Raw genomic sequence first — 14,381 nt, forward strand, 5'->3', positions numbered from 1 at the left:
ATTACATGGATTTTTGCTTTTTTCTCTGTAAGCCAAATATTGCTTTATTCATTCTCATCTTATGTTGAAGGCAAATTTGAAATTAGACTGTATTCATATGCATAAAGCATTTTGTGAACTTTAAAGCTTATGTAATGCCAGCTATTACCATATTTTTATTGAAGTTCATTTTTGTGGGGTATCCTCTTAGAGATGTTTCTGATGCAGTGGGAAGAATAATGCATTTGGAAGATCAAGAACTTTAAATCCAAGTTCTGCCATTTAACTACATGTTTAATTTGGGGCAAGTCATTGTAATGCTTCGGGCCAAAACATTCTTGTTTGTAAAATTAGGAGGTTGATCATCTTCAAGTTCTTTTCAGCTCTAGATCTATGATGCTGTCATTGTTATAAGACTTTTCCCTCTTGTTGCCCAAATTCAGTTTGTTGAATGATTTTGAAAATCAAAATAACTCATTCTGAACATGTGCTTTAGCCTTGCCTTTTTTTTTTTTTTTTTTTTTTTTTTTTTTTTTTAGTGACTTAATGTCCTCTCTTATTCATCAGTGAGCTGGTGAATAAATAGGACTAATGCCTTTTTGTCCTTCTACCTGCTCTTTAGTGCGGTTGCTTGGTAGAAATATCTTTTGCAATATTTGAGATCTTTATACATTTATACAAAGCACACTGAAGTTTACAAAACTTTCCCCTCACAATAGCTTTGTGAGATAGGAGGCATAGGCACAATTTCCACGCTCCTGGAAAAGGCATTGGATAAAAAAGTCAGGAAAAAATGGCTGGGTAAAGGTCACAATGATAATGGGGAATAGCCCAGATTTCCCGGGACTTCTCAAGACATTTGACAACAAGTGAAATCAGTGCACACAGGGACTTGGCCAATAAATAACTAAGACTATAGTAGTTAAAGAAAGAGAGAGAAAATAGAGAGACAGAGACATAATTAAGTCTGTTGTCTGCTGTGCTTTTAAGTGAGGCCCTGAGCAGTAATGCTTTACTGTATGAAGGTAAACACTGTCATTATTGAACAAAGAAATGCATACAAGGCTGACATTGTTTTCCCTTTTTGATTTAACCATTATTTGCAGCTAGCTTAATGGGCTATTAAATAGTCTGTTTTACACAATGAAGCACAGAGAAAGATCTTGGCTGTTCTAGGAGGTCTTTTCATTTAATTTACTTGAAGTATTTTATATGATTACTGCTATAATAAAATCAGACCTGACTAAATACTAAATTTTCTCTTCTTGTACATCTGATGCCATTTGGATTGGTGAGTTTAGTTGGTAGAACCCAGGTCTGTATTTACATTTTATGATTCTTTTGTCTTGAGAATTGTATTTACTCAGTTAATATATCTGTGTGGCTGAAGGGAATGAGGTCTGCAGGATCATATTGTCATACTTATAATGTATCCTATAGTTTGCTGCCAGGAATTGTCTTTGAGAATTTTAGCTTTCTTCAACTTTTGCCTACCCCCAGTTTCTGTAATACTCAGAAAGTCAACTGCTTCCCTGTTGTATGTTTACTGTGTTTACTAGTTTTCACAGGGCTGTTACAAAGTAACTGAAATTGATACTTGAATCTGTGATCTTAATAACTCAATTTACTTTGTACACCAAGATTTCCAAAGAGCTTTCCTCATTAATATTAAATATTAGCTTTAGTTTATCATCCATACAGCGGGGAAAAGAGGAGATAACATGATCACAGCTAGTTAAGTGTCAGAGCAAGGATTCAGACTCAGATTTTCTGTTGACTAAAAGGCTAGTACTGATCCACTGCATTGGACTACTTCTTCTTCTTTTTTTTTACCCCCAGCTGAGGCATTTGGGGTTAAATGACTTGCCTAGCATCACACAGCTAGAAAGTATTGTGTCTAAGGTCATATTTGAACTCAGGTCCTCCTGACTTCAGGGATGATGCTCTGTCCACTGCGCTACCTAGCTGCCCCAAGTCATGCTACTTCTTAAATAGTATCTTTAAATCTCTGATTAAACTTGTCCAATTGTAACTTAAAACATATATATTTTTTTAACATTGTATAAAGTTCTTTGCTTTTTACATGATTTCACATTTGGTAATATGTTACAGTCTATATATACTCATACATCTCTCCATTGTTGTTCGAGTGTCCAATAGTTTTAATGTCTTAGAGATTGTAATTTTTCTTAATTTACTGCATTATCCAGTATATATGTATATAGTTTGATATTTTAAAAAAGGGGTTTTTGTTTCAGGGAGGAAGCTTTAGTTAATAGAAAGCACTATATGAGTTTCCAAAGGATTTGACTTGTTTTCTTTCTCCTGTTTCAGACCCAGTTCATTTTTCATTGGACACACACACACACACACACACACACACAGAGTATATATTTACACACATGTAAAAACATACGTATATACACATGTATAAAACACATATATGTATAGGTGTATGCTATATTTATATGAGTATATATATATGTCTATTTAGATATATATCTCTTTATATTTCAGCTCCATAAATTGTCCATTCAGTTATTGATGATAGCTTGGATTATGTCTTTCTTTGTACGTTTTATTTACTCTATTATAGGGAAGCCAAATTCTTTTGTTATTTTAGACCTTATTTTGGAAACTTTGCAATATTTGGGGGATTGATACCATTACCATTAAATGCCAACTAGATTATCTGAAAAACTTTACCATCAGTTGGAATTCCTTTTTCCTTTGCACTAAATATATTCCATAGGAGTGTAAAACGTCTTTGACCTACATCTTTCTATGTTTTTTTGATTGATGAAATTAGATAGTCTCAAGTAGATATATAACTGCAAAAGGACAGGAGGCTGTCAAACAGCTTTTATGCTGCATTGGTACCTCTGTGGTAATATTAGATCCAGAGGAAGGCCTGAAGGATACTGGATGTATAGCTTGTGGAGTATTTATAGAAGGACTTGGAAGTTAGAAAGAAAAAGGTTGCTATTTGTATTATTGGAAGGAATACCCTTGTTGATGAACTCCATCTAATGCAGGTAAAGACCTCTATATCTGTTAAGATGTAAATGGTACCATGACAGAAAAGGAAAATGACAAATGCTGGAAAGGATGCAAAACAAAACAAAACAAAACAAAACTGGGACACTAATCCATTATTGATAGAGTTGTGAAGTAGTCTAGTTATTTTGGAGAAGAATAATTTGGAACTCTGGCCAAAGAGCTATAAAACTGTGCTTGCCCTTTGATCCAGCAGTATCACTCACTACTAGGTCCATATCCCAGAAAATGGAACAGGACCTTTTTGGATAATAATATTATCATAGCTCTTTTTATGGTGACAAAGAGGTGGAGATTGAGGGTATGCCCCTCCTTTGGAATGGCTGAACAAGCTGTGGTATATGATTGTGATGGAATATTTTTGTACTGTAAGATATGAGTGGAATGGTTTCAGAAAAATCTGAGAAGACTTAAATGAACTGATGCAGGGTGAAATGAACAGAATCAGAATGACATTGTATGAATGATCGACTGTGAAAGACTTAGCTACCCTGATCAAGATAATAATCTAAGATAATTCAAAAGAACCTATGATGGAAAAAAAAAAAAAACTGTCCAAATCCTCTAATAAATAAGATGTTATAATATTCTTCTTAAATCATCAGAAACAGCTAAAAATTGTTCAAAGTGGTGTTTGTCCTCATGTAAGTCTTACTACTTTCTCAAGGAATTTAGTACATACCTGATTATACCACAACTCTTGCCCTTACACTTGGGGAAATTCAACGTACAGGTGGATTTCCTTACACAAACATATTAAATTAAAATTTTTCTCAGCTTCAATGACTTGTACTTACATTCAGCCTCAGTTACACACATACTATTGAACTTATCATCAACCAATAGTGTCTTATCTCCATGATTTAAAGTCCTGAATTTCTTAAATCATTTCATCTCTCCTTGCGCTTCAACCTTTTTAAAGCTTCGTATTCTCTTCATTGCAACCTCTAATTATTCCATCCTTTGAAATCTGAGCATTTGATACCTTAACAACTTCAATTTTATATACTCCTCTACTTCATTATTTATTCCCATCATTCTTTTTTTGCCTGGTTTCTTATATTTTATGCTCTTTATTTGAACTTACATCTTATCTTTATCTTCACCCTTTCTCTTGTGACCCCCTTTCTCTTGTGATCTCAGCTTCAGTGGTTCATCTTCATGAGGACATCTCAGTTCTACACATTTAGCATTTATCTGTTTCCTAAGCTCCAATCTTGCACCATCAGCTTCCTGTTGCACATTTTTTATTTGCATGTCCTATAGACACTTCAAAATAACTATTTCTAAAACAGATTTCTGTATCTTTTCCCTGAAATTCAGTCTCCTCTCCCTTCTATTAACTTCCCTATTTCTGTTTTAGACATATCATCCTTTAAGTCACCCAGATTTGCAACTTCATTTCATCTTCTAGACTTCAATATTGCTCAACTTTCCTTTCCTACCAGTGTCCTATTATTTGTTAAGTCTCATCACTTCTGCTTTCACAATGTCTCTCACATATATTCTATTCTCTCCACTTAGCTATCAGCCTACATCTAACTCTCACTCTCTCGTGGACTTTTGCCGTGGCCTCCTAATCGGTCTTCCTATCTTAAGGCCATAGCCAATGAATCCTCCACACAGCTGCCGAATTGATATTACTAGGATGTATGGCTAATCATGTTACTCTCTTGCTCAAGAAACTTAAGTGGTTTGTTTGTTTGTTTCTTTTCTTTTCTTTTCTTTTTTTTTTTTTTTTTTTTTTTTTTAGCAGTAGGCTACTTTAGAAACTCCTGTATTTGGCATCTGAAACTCTTAAAAATCTGGCAGCTGTCCATTGATAGTGACTTCATCTTCCTTTCCTCACACATTTTAAGGGTCAGCTAGATCAGTGGTTCTCAAACTTTTGTTCTCAGTATCTTCATGTTGTTAAAAAAAACTATCGAGGATCTGTTCAAAGAGTTTTTATTCACATGGGTTATATTTATAGCTATTTACTATATTAGAAATAAAAAATGATTTTGAATTTGTAGCCCCTCTGAAAAGGTTTCAGAGACCCCAACAAATTTTTGGACTACACTTTGAGGACCACTGAGCTAGATTGTCTGACTTCGTGTTCTTCATCTTGTTCTTCATCTTGTTCTTGCCTTTACATAGGTATCATTCTGACCTGAAATGCTTGTTTTCTTTACCTCAGCTTCTTAGGATCTCCAGTTCACTTTTAAAATTCAAGTTGTATTTACTTATTTGTTTATATGTTGTTTTCCCCAGTAGAGTATTATTTCTTTAAAAGACAGAGGTTGCTTTGATTTTGTCTTTGTACCCACCATTGTATCATAATAGGTAATTTATTAATGCTTACCTGAATTAAATTGAATTAAAAAGGATAAAATTCAGTATTGATGGGGTTACAAGGAAATAGGCCCTGTGTAATACTTTGAAGGTGGTAGTTTGGTACCTTTTTTTTTTTTTTTTTTTTGAGAAGTCTGGTAATATGCAGTCAGTAACATACTATTAATTTTTGATCCATTGAAGCCTTTCCTAAGGATGCTATTAAAAGGAAAATGACCTGTTTGTATAAAAATATTCATATTGTTGCTTCTGATATTACAGAACTGTAAATAATCTTTATTCCTATAATGGAGAATGATCAAAGAAATTATATCAATGTAATATTATGCTATTTTGCCATGTAAAATAACAAGAAGAATATAGAGAAATATGAGTAAGACTGTCATGTTTGCTGGCCACAAATTTTTTTTTATTATAGTTTTTTATTTACAAGATATATGTATGGATAATTTTTCAGCATTGACCCTTGCAAAACCTTCTGTTCTAACTTTTCCCCTCCTTCCCTGAACCCCCTCCCCAGATGGCAGGTATACCAATATATGTTAAATATGTTAAAGTATATGTTAAATACAATATATATATATATATATATATATATGCATATCCATACAGTTATTTTGCTGCACAAGAAAAATTGGACTTAGAAATAAGGTAAAATTAACTTGAGGAAATAAAAAATGCAAGCCAACAAAAACAAAGGGAGTGGAAATACTATGTTGTGGTTCACACTCATTTCCCAGAGTTCTTTCGCTAGGTGTAGCTGGTTCTCTTCATTTGAACAAATGGAACTGATTTGGTTCATCTCATTGTTGACGAGAGCCATGTCCATCAGAATTGATCATCATGTAGTATTGTTGTTGAAGTATATAATGATCTGCTCATGCTCATTTCACTCAGCATCAGTTCATGTAAGTCTCTCCAGGCTTTTCTGAAATTATCCTGCTGGTCATTTCTTACAGAACAATAATATTCCATAACATTCATATATCACAATTTATTCAGCTATTCTCCAATTGATGGGCATCCATTCAATTTCCAGTTTCTAGCCACTACAAAAAGGGCTGCCACAAACATGTCCTTTCCTTTCTTTAAGATCTCTTTAGGATAAAAGCCCAGTAGTAACACTGCTGGATCAAAGGGTATGCAGTTTGATAACTTTTTCAGCATAGTTCCAAATCGCTTTCTAGAATGTCTGGATGCATTCACAATTTCACCAACAATGTATCAGTGTCCCAGTTTTCCCACATCCCCTCCAAAATTCGGCATTATCTTTTCCTGTCATCCTAGCCAATCTGAGAGGTGTATAGTGGTATCTCAGAGTTAATTGTCATTTCTCTGATTAATAATGACTTGGAGCATCTTTTCATATGGCTAGAAATAGTTTCCATTTCTTTATCTGAAAGTTGTTTGTTCATATCCTTTGACCAATTGGATCAATTTGATCAATTGGGAGAATGGCTTGATTTTTTATAAATTAGAGTCAATTCTAAAGATGTTTCAAAATTCAAAGAGATTTTAAAGAAAGGAAAGGGACTTATATATGCAAGAATGTTTGTGGCAGAAAAATGGAAACTGAGTGGATGCCCATCAATTAGAGAATGGCTGAATTAATTGGGGTATATGAATATTATGGAATATTACTGTTTTGTAAGAAATGATCAGCAGGATGATTTCAGAAAGGCCTGGAGAGACTTACATGAACTGATGCTGAGTGAAATGAGCAGGAGCAGGAGGTCATTATATACTCCAACAACAATACTACATGATGATCAATTCTGATGGACGTGGCTCTCGTCAACAATGAGATGAACCAAATCAGTTCCATTTGTTCAAATGAAGAGAACTAGCTACACCTAGCGAAAGAACTCTGGGAGATGACTATGAACCACTCTGTAGAATTTCCAATCCCTCTATTTTTGTCTGCCTGCATTTTTGATTTCCTTCACAGGCTAATTGTACACTATTTCAAAGTCTGACTCTTTTTGTACAGCAAAATAACTGTTTTGACATGTATACATATATTGTATTTAACATATACTTTAATATATTTAACATGTATTGGTCTACCTGCCATCTGGGTGGGGGGGAAGGAGGGGAAAAGTTGGTACAAAAGGTTTTGCAATTGTCAATGCTGAAAAATTACCCATGCATATATCTTGTAAATAAAAAGCTATAAAAAAAATTAGAGTCAATTCTTTATATATTTTGGAAATGAAGCCTTTATCAGAACCTTTGACTGTAAAAATGTTTTCCCAGTTTATTGCTTCCTTTCTAGTCTTGTCTGCATTAGTTTTGTTTGTACAAAAGTTTTTTAATTTGATATAATCAAAATTTTCTATTTTCATAAAAATATTTTTTATAAAACAAAGATAGCATTTTATTAAGTAAACAGCTAGAATCAGAAAAGGACATAGAACAAATTATTAATACTATGTGAAAACAGAAAAAGTTAAAATGTAGACAATATAGGTTTGTTAGTTCTATTTAGAGATTCGTGCTATTTTTGTTCTTTTTTTGTTAAAAGTGCAAATAGAATATTCTTTCAGGACACATTCTGACAATGAAAATTGTAAAAATATAGGTTCAAACTTGATAGCTTAGTTTTATATATATATATATATATATATATAGTTACATATAATTTAGTTTTGAAATTTTTGATAATTATAACAGATACCCCTTTACAAGATTATTTTGTGAATTACTTTGTAAAGATTTGCTAATCCAAGTCAGTAAACATAGAAAATACTATGTTAGTTATGAGAGATACAAAGACGTTTTAGAGAGATAAATTTAGGCTGGATATTAAGAAAACTTTTTTAAAAATTTAAGCTGTCCAAAAAGTAAAATGGCTTACTTGTGGATGAGTTTTTTGTTCTTCCTTCATTCAAGGTCAGATGAATAAATTTCTAGTTTAGGGAGAGCTTTTAGAAGGGATTCTTTTTAATTAGGAGTTTTGAATTCGTTGATCTTGGGTTTCTTTCAATTTTGAGTTCTAGCGATTTTCTTCTTATCCTCTTGCTCTTCTATATGATCCTGTACCCTAGGTATTTCAGACAACCTTTTGAGGGATTATATTTTAAAGTGGATGTGATTTAGTTGGGCTCACATGTAGGAGGATATTAATAATTTCTGTTTTATTGAGATTTTATAACAGTCTATAAATAGACATTAATTAATATATAAATCTTGGCCATTGCCATTTATAATGATGAATGTGCAAAGTAATCATTGGAATATGTTGGAAAAGACAGTGAACTTCGGTTTAGGAAATATTTCTGAAAAAGTAACTTTCTCTATTGACGTTTTCAGTTCCTTCCCTTTTTGCCTTGAGGCTTAATGTTGTCATTTTCTTTCTCAGTGTGTAGGTGTGTTTGTTTTTACAGTATTGCACAGATTAAGATTCTGGGATTCATGTTCCAAATCCTGTCCTATAGCTTTCCAGTAAAAATTTTTTTTCCAGTAAAATTTTTTTCCGGTAAATTTTTTCCAGTAAGTTTTTTTTCTTTCATATAACTTTTGTTGCAAAAACTTAATGCTGTATACTACAAACAAATTTGCTGAACAAATCCATGTATAGAGTATTCTGCAGGCTTGCCATAGCATTTAAATCAATTTATGAATGCTGTACTTCCTTAGCAAATTTTCTGGCTTAGGGGAGGAGTAGCTAAAATATTTTTTTCTATCCTACCTCTCCTTCCTTCTTTCCTTCCTTCCTTCCTTCCTTCCTTCCTTCCCTCCCTCCCTCCTTCCTTCCTTCCTTCTTTCCTTCCCTCCTTCCCTCTCTCCTTCCTTCCCTCCTTCCTTCCTTCCCTCTTTCCTTCCCTCCTTCCTTCCTTCCCTCTTTCCTTCCCTCCTTCCCTCCCTCCTTTCCCTTCCTTCTTTCCTTCCCTCCTTCCCTCTCCTTCCTTCCCTCCTTCCTTCCCTCCTTCCTTCCTTCCTTCTTTCCTTCCTTCCTTCCTTCCTTCCTTCCTTCCTTCCCTCCTTCCTTCCTTCCTTCCTTCTTTCCTTCCCTCCTTCCCTCTCTCCTTCCTCCCTCCTTCCTTCCTTCCTTCCTTCCCTCCTTCCTTCCTTCCCTCTTTCCTTCCCTCCTTCCCTCCCTCCTTCTCTACTCTTCTTCTCCCTCCTTTTTTTTGCACTGTTTTCTTTGGAGTAAGAAAGACTTCTTTCTCTGGTCTATTGTTTTGTGAAAGTTTTTTTTTTTTTCCTCCTCCTCCATGGATTTTAAGCAGATCACATTAGAAGTAAATAACATTTGACTATTTGATGGAATAATTTTTTATCTAGAATCTGAGAGCTATTTGAACATGATTTTTTATACAGAACTTTGTAGCCAGTTCTAGAAGTAGCATAGTTATGTAGGAATTAAATTAATTTGAAAATAAAACATAGTTTTTCAATAGAATTTGAACTAGGAGGGACAATAGTTGAAATTGACAAATAGCTGATCCTAACTCATTATCCATTGTTCTTTTACCAATTTGCTTCTCCATTAGAGTTTTCAATAAAAAAGAACACATTCTCAACACTTAAATAAGAGTTATGCCTCAGTTATTTATATTCCTTGATAAAGGAAATCAGTATCTTCTCTCTAGAACTATAGATGCTCAGAGAAGATAGGGTAGTGCAGGGGGTAGAGCACTCACCTCCTAGAGTCAGGAGGATTCATCTTCCTGAGTTCATACCCCAAATAGGGCCATAAAGAGTCAGACAAAATTGAAACAATTAAACAAGTACAAAGAATATTTTAGGTGGGCTGGAACCTTTAATGACAGTTTTAAATCTCAATATGCTAGAATATTATTCTGTACAGTTTGGAACATATTCCTCAATCTATTACATTTTTTTTTTCTTTTCTTGGTCTACTAGTTTTATACAATTTGGGATGATTAGAAAGGGAAAGTACTCTTTGTTCTTAATTAGGATTTTGTCCCAGACATTCTAGTGTGAGTTTAAAATTGTCTTGTTTTGATTGCTTTTCACTGTCTTCAGTGTGGGATCCTGATGGGGGGGACACTTCATTCCTATATGGAATAATGAATAATAATGAATATAAAATTCCATTTTAGAGGAGCCTTCATCACACAAAATTATGAAGTAGAATGTCTGTAGACACAGAATATTTCTTGTATTGTTGTTCATCGTTTCAGTCATGACCTTATCTAGGGGTTTCTGGGTTGAGATAACTGGAGCCGTTTGCCATTCCTTTTCCAGCTTATTTTACAGATGAGAAAGCTGAGGCAAATGGGATTAAGTGACTTGCTCAAGGTCACACAGCTATTAAGTGTCTGAGGCCAGATGTGACTTCAGGAAGAAGAGTCTTGATGGCTCCAGGCTTACACTCTGTTTGCTTTGTCATCTAGTTATTTCCCCAGCCCCTCATTTGTTTTAATGATATGCTTTACTTTGTAAGTCTTCAGATTTGTGTAATAAGTATAGCAGAAGGACAATCTTGGATTTTTATTATTAGACATAGCTAAAAACTAACCTATGAACACCTCATTTTTCAGTGTCCCATGCAGGTTAATGCTAGCTAGCTACTCAGTACTTGTCCTAAATTTGAGATGATGGCCAAGTTGTCTGGAACCATTGGTCTCAAATAATGCTAAAAATCATTTGATGTAGGATTTCTTTGTTTCCTTTTTTTCCTCTTCAAAAAACTTAAGACTATACCATGCTTCTAGTCATTTGTATTGCATAGTTTTGTTAATTACACCTCTGACAATCTCCCCACCCCCACCCCCCCTCCAGGTATCTATACTATTTTTTCATTTCCCTTCCAGTTATCTTAAGATACTTCTCTCATTCTTCTTCTCCTTTTCCCTTTACATTTGTTAGTTAAAAAAACAAAACAAAACAAAACATTAACCGTGGCAGATAAGTATAAGAATATTTGTTTCTAGGATATATGCAAGTTTGGAAAGCAAGTTTAACAGAAATATTCAGTATCTTTAACCTGAAGAAAGATTTCTTAAACCTTTTAGTATCAAGATTTAGCCAAATCAATTAGTAGGTATTAATTAAGCTGCCATGTGCTGGGCAATGTAAGACAATGCAATGTAGAAAAAGCAAGAAATAATTCTTGTTGATAATCATTTAGCATTTATGTGCCAAGTAGTATGCAGCTTGCTGGGGATACAAATCGCTGCTATGAGGGCATTTTGTAAAAATCCAGAGTGCAGTTGGGTAAAAAATGAAGAGAGAGCTGACCTGGGCACTTGCCTTAGAGGTTTTGGAAGAAGTTCATTATGCTCTGTTTTTAGGGGCAGTGAACTATTTTATGTTATTTACTGGTGATGTATGAGTTTCGAGGAAGTTTGGAGACTGATGAGGTTCCTAGGTAAGTTGAAAGAATATGGTTAAGAAATGAAGAGAATCTTACTTACTGACTAGAGAGACAACATGGAAAAGTAGTGATTTTTAAAATTAAATTTTATTTTTCTTAATCAGCAAAAATCTACCTCCTTTTCTCCCACCCCCACTTTCCTTAAAAGGAAAACAGAACTCCTGTTACCAATTCACATAATCACATAATACAGTTTTCTTCAGTGTCAATATCCAAGAAAAAATGTATCTCATTCTGTACTTTGAGTCTTTCACCTTTCTGTCAGGTGCTGGGAAGCATATTTTAGCATGGTCTTCCAGAATGTTGGATGCATTATCTTTACCTTTGTCACTGCAAAAATTTTTCTTCTAGTTTTGCTGACTACATTCTTTTTTCTTTAATAATAGCTTTTTATTTTTAAAATATATGCAAAGGTAGTTTTCAACATTCACCCTTGCAGAATCTTATGTTACAAATTTTTTCTCCCTCCCTTCTCCCCACCCTCTCCCTTAGACAGCAAGTAATTCAGTGTTAAACATGTACACTTCTTCTATACATATTTCCACATTTATCAGGCCGCACAAGAAAAATCAGATCAAAAAGGAACAAAATGAGAAAAAAAACAAAAAAGCAATGCTTACTACATTCTGCAGCAATTCATATAGATCTTCCCAAGTTTCTCCAGAAGTACTCCTGCTATAATTTTTTAAAGTATAATTGTATTCCATCACATTTGTATCCCATGACTTATTCAACTATTTCAAAAAATGATGGGCACTCTTATTTTTACATTTTTCTTTGCCACTGAAAAAGAGAAGCTATACATTTTTTGCTTAGAGTTTGTTTTGCTTAAACTTATCCCTCCTTCCCTTCCCTTTTATTCTCTTCTTTTCCTCCTGCTTTCCTTTTTTTGGTGAAATGTAATTTTTTTATAATTATAGCTTTTTCTTTACAAGATATATGCATAGGTAATTTTTCAGCATTGACAGTTGCAAATCCTTTTGTTCCAACTTTTCCCCTCCTTCCCCCCCCCCTACTCCTTCCCCCAAATGGCAGGTTGACCAATACATGTTAAATATGTTAAAGTATAAGTTAAATACATTATATGTATACATGTCCAAACAGTTATTTTGCTGTATAAAAAGAGTCGGACTTTGAAATAGTATACAATTAGCCTGTGAAGGAAATAAAAAATGCAGGCAGACAAAAATAGAGGGATTAGGAATTCTATGGAGTGGTTCATAGTCATCTCCCAGAGTTCTTTCCCTGAGTGAAGTTGGTACATTTGAACAAATGGAACTGATTTGGTTCATCTCATTGTTGAAGAGGGCCACGTCCATCAGAATTGATCATCATATAGTGAAATGTATTCTTTGTGTCCAATTTTACATGTGTGTACTCTCTTTCATTATGAGATTCATATGAAATTGAGATATAACTTGCCCACTTTCCCAAACTCATTCCTTTTTATTTGTATAAACTTCTGTGGTTTTGATTATATAATTATTCCTAACATTCCCTTTCCTTCTCTACCCTGCTCTCTGTCCCATATATTCTTTTCCTCTATTATGCTATTCTTCTTTCAAGATCATGAAGAAATAACAGAATTAGTCTCAGACTCCCCTTTTAATTACCTTTTGTGTGACCTATCTGATGGTGATAGAGTTTAGAGAGGAACCATTTCATCTCCCTATATTAGAATGTAAAAAGTTTATCCCTGTTTAGTATCTTATGATTGTTCACTTCAGTTTACATTTTTATGATTTTCTTGATTGCCATATTTGCATTTCTATACAGCTCTAGTCTTTTCATCAGGAATATTCATCAGGAATTTGATTTATTAAAGGTCTTTTGGATATTGGGGATTCATTGCTCTCAAAATGGTTTGGTCCAATTCAAAGGAGGATGGTTTGTCTAATGTCTGCAAATTCCTAATCTGGCTTTGGGTCAGTGTGTTAGTTTGTTTAGAGCTCAAGTAATCATCTGCTGAACTCAGATACTTATAGCCTTTTAGAAAGCTCTACTGGTTCAGTGGTAAAATGGAAAGCTTCCCTTTGGTCTAGGATTTCTGACTAGACTTCAGACTGTCTGAAAGTTGAAACTGAAGGTTCCTGGGGTGGTAATCCTAGGGCCCATTGACTACTATTTATTCTGCGTTTCTTTACTTATTTTCTAGTTGTGGGCTCGTCCTCATTCTGTCTTGGACCTGTTACCTAGAGCCTGGGTAGTGAGCAACAAAGGTTCCAGTTGGCACCTGTTCCTACATTCTCCTTATTTTTAGGTCCCTCTGGGCTAGATCTGGAATCTCTTCTTGCTTAGTGTAGTTCTGACCTTGCCTACAGATACCTCTTTCTATAATGTGTCTCTATGCTGACTTGGGCTGCTGTACCACCATCTTGAATTTCCATCATGATTTACATGGAAAAGCCTCACTGCTTTATGGTATCTTGTAATTTGATGGAATTTGGACATTTGTTTAAAGATACTATTATTGTCATTAATAATAGTGATGCAAGTCTTTTGGTGGTATGGGGGTGATCCTATATTCTCCAAAATTGCCATTGAAATGCAAGTTCTGGCAGGTTTTAGGTAACTGCAATTGGTTCATTTTGACCATGAGCAGTGGTCAAACCAAGTATGAGGGAGCTCATTACTAGTAAGTTGGCTACTACGTGATGAATTCTTT

General features: G+C 34.3%; 1 protein-coding gene across 10 annotated transcripts in view; it reads left to right on the plus strand.

Annotated features, from left to right (window-relative positions):
• Positions 1–14,381, plus strand: part of AKAP13 (A-kinase anchoring protein 13) — a 359,098-nt gene that overhangs the window by 33,137 nt on the left and 311,580 nt on the right. The window lies entirely within an intron of this gene.

This window comes from Sarcophilus harrisii, chromosome 2 (genome assembly GCF_902635505.1).
Source record: "Sarcophilus harrisii chromosome 2, mSarHar1.11, whole genome shotgun sequence".
Lineage (NCBI taxonomy): Eukaryota > Metazoa > Chordata > Mammalia > Dasyuromorphia > Dasyuridae > Sarcophilus > Sarcophilus harrisii.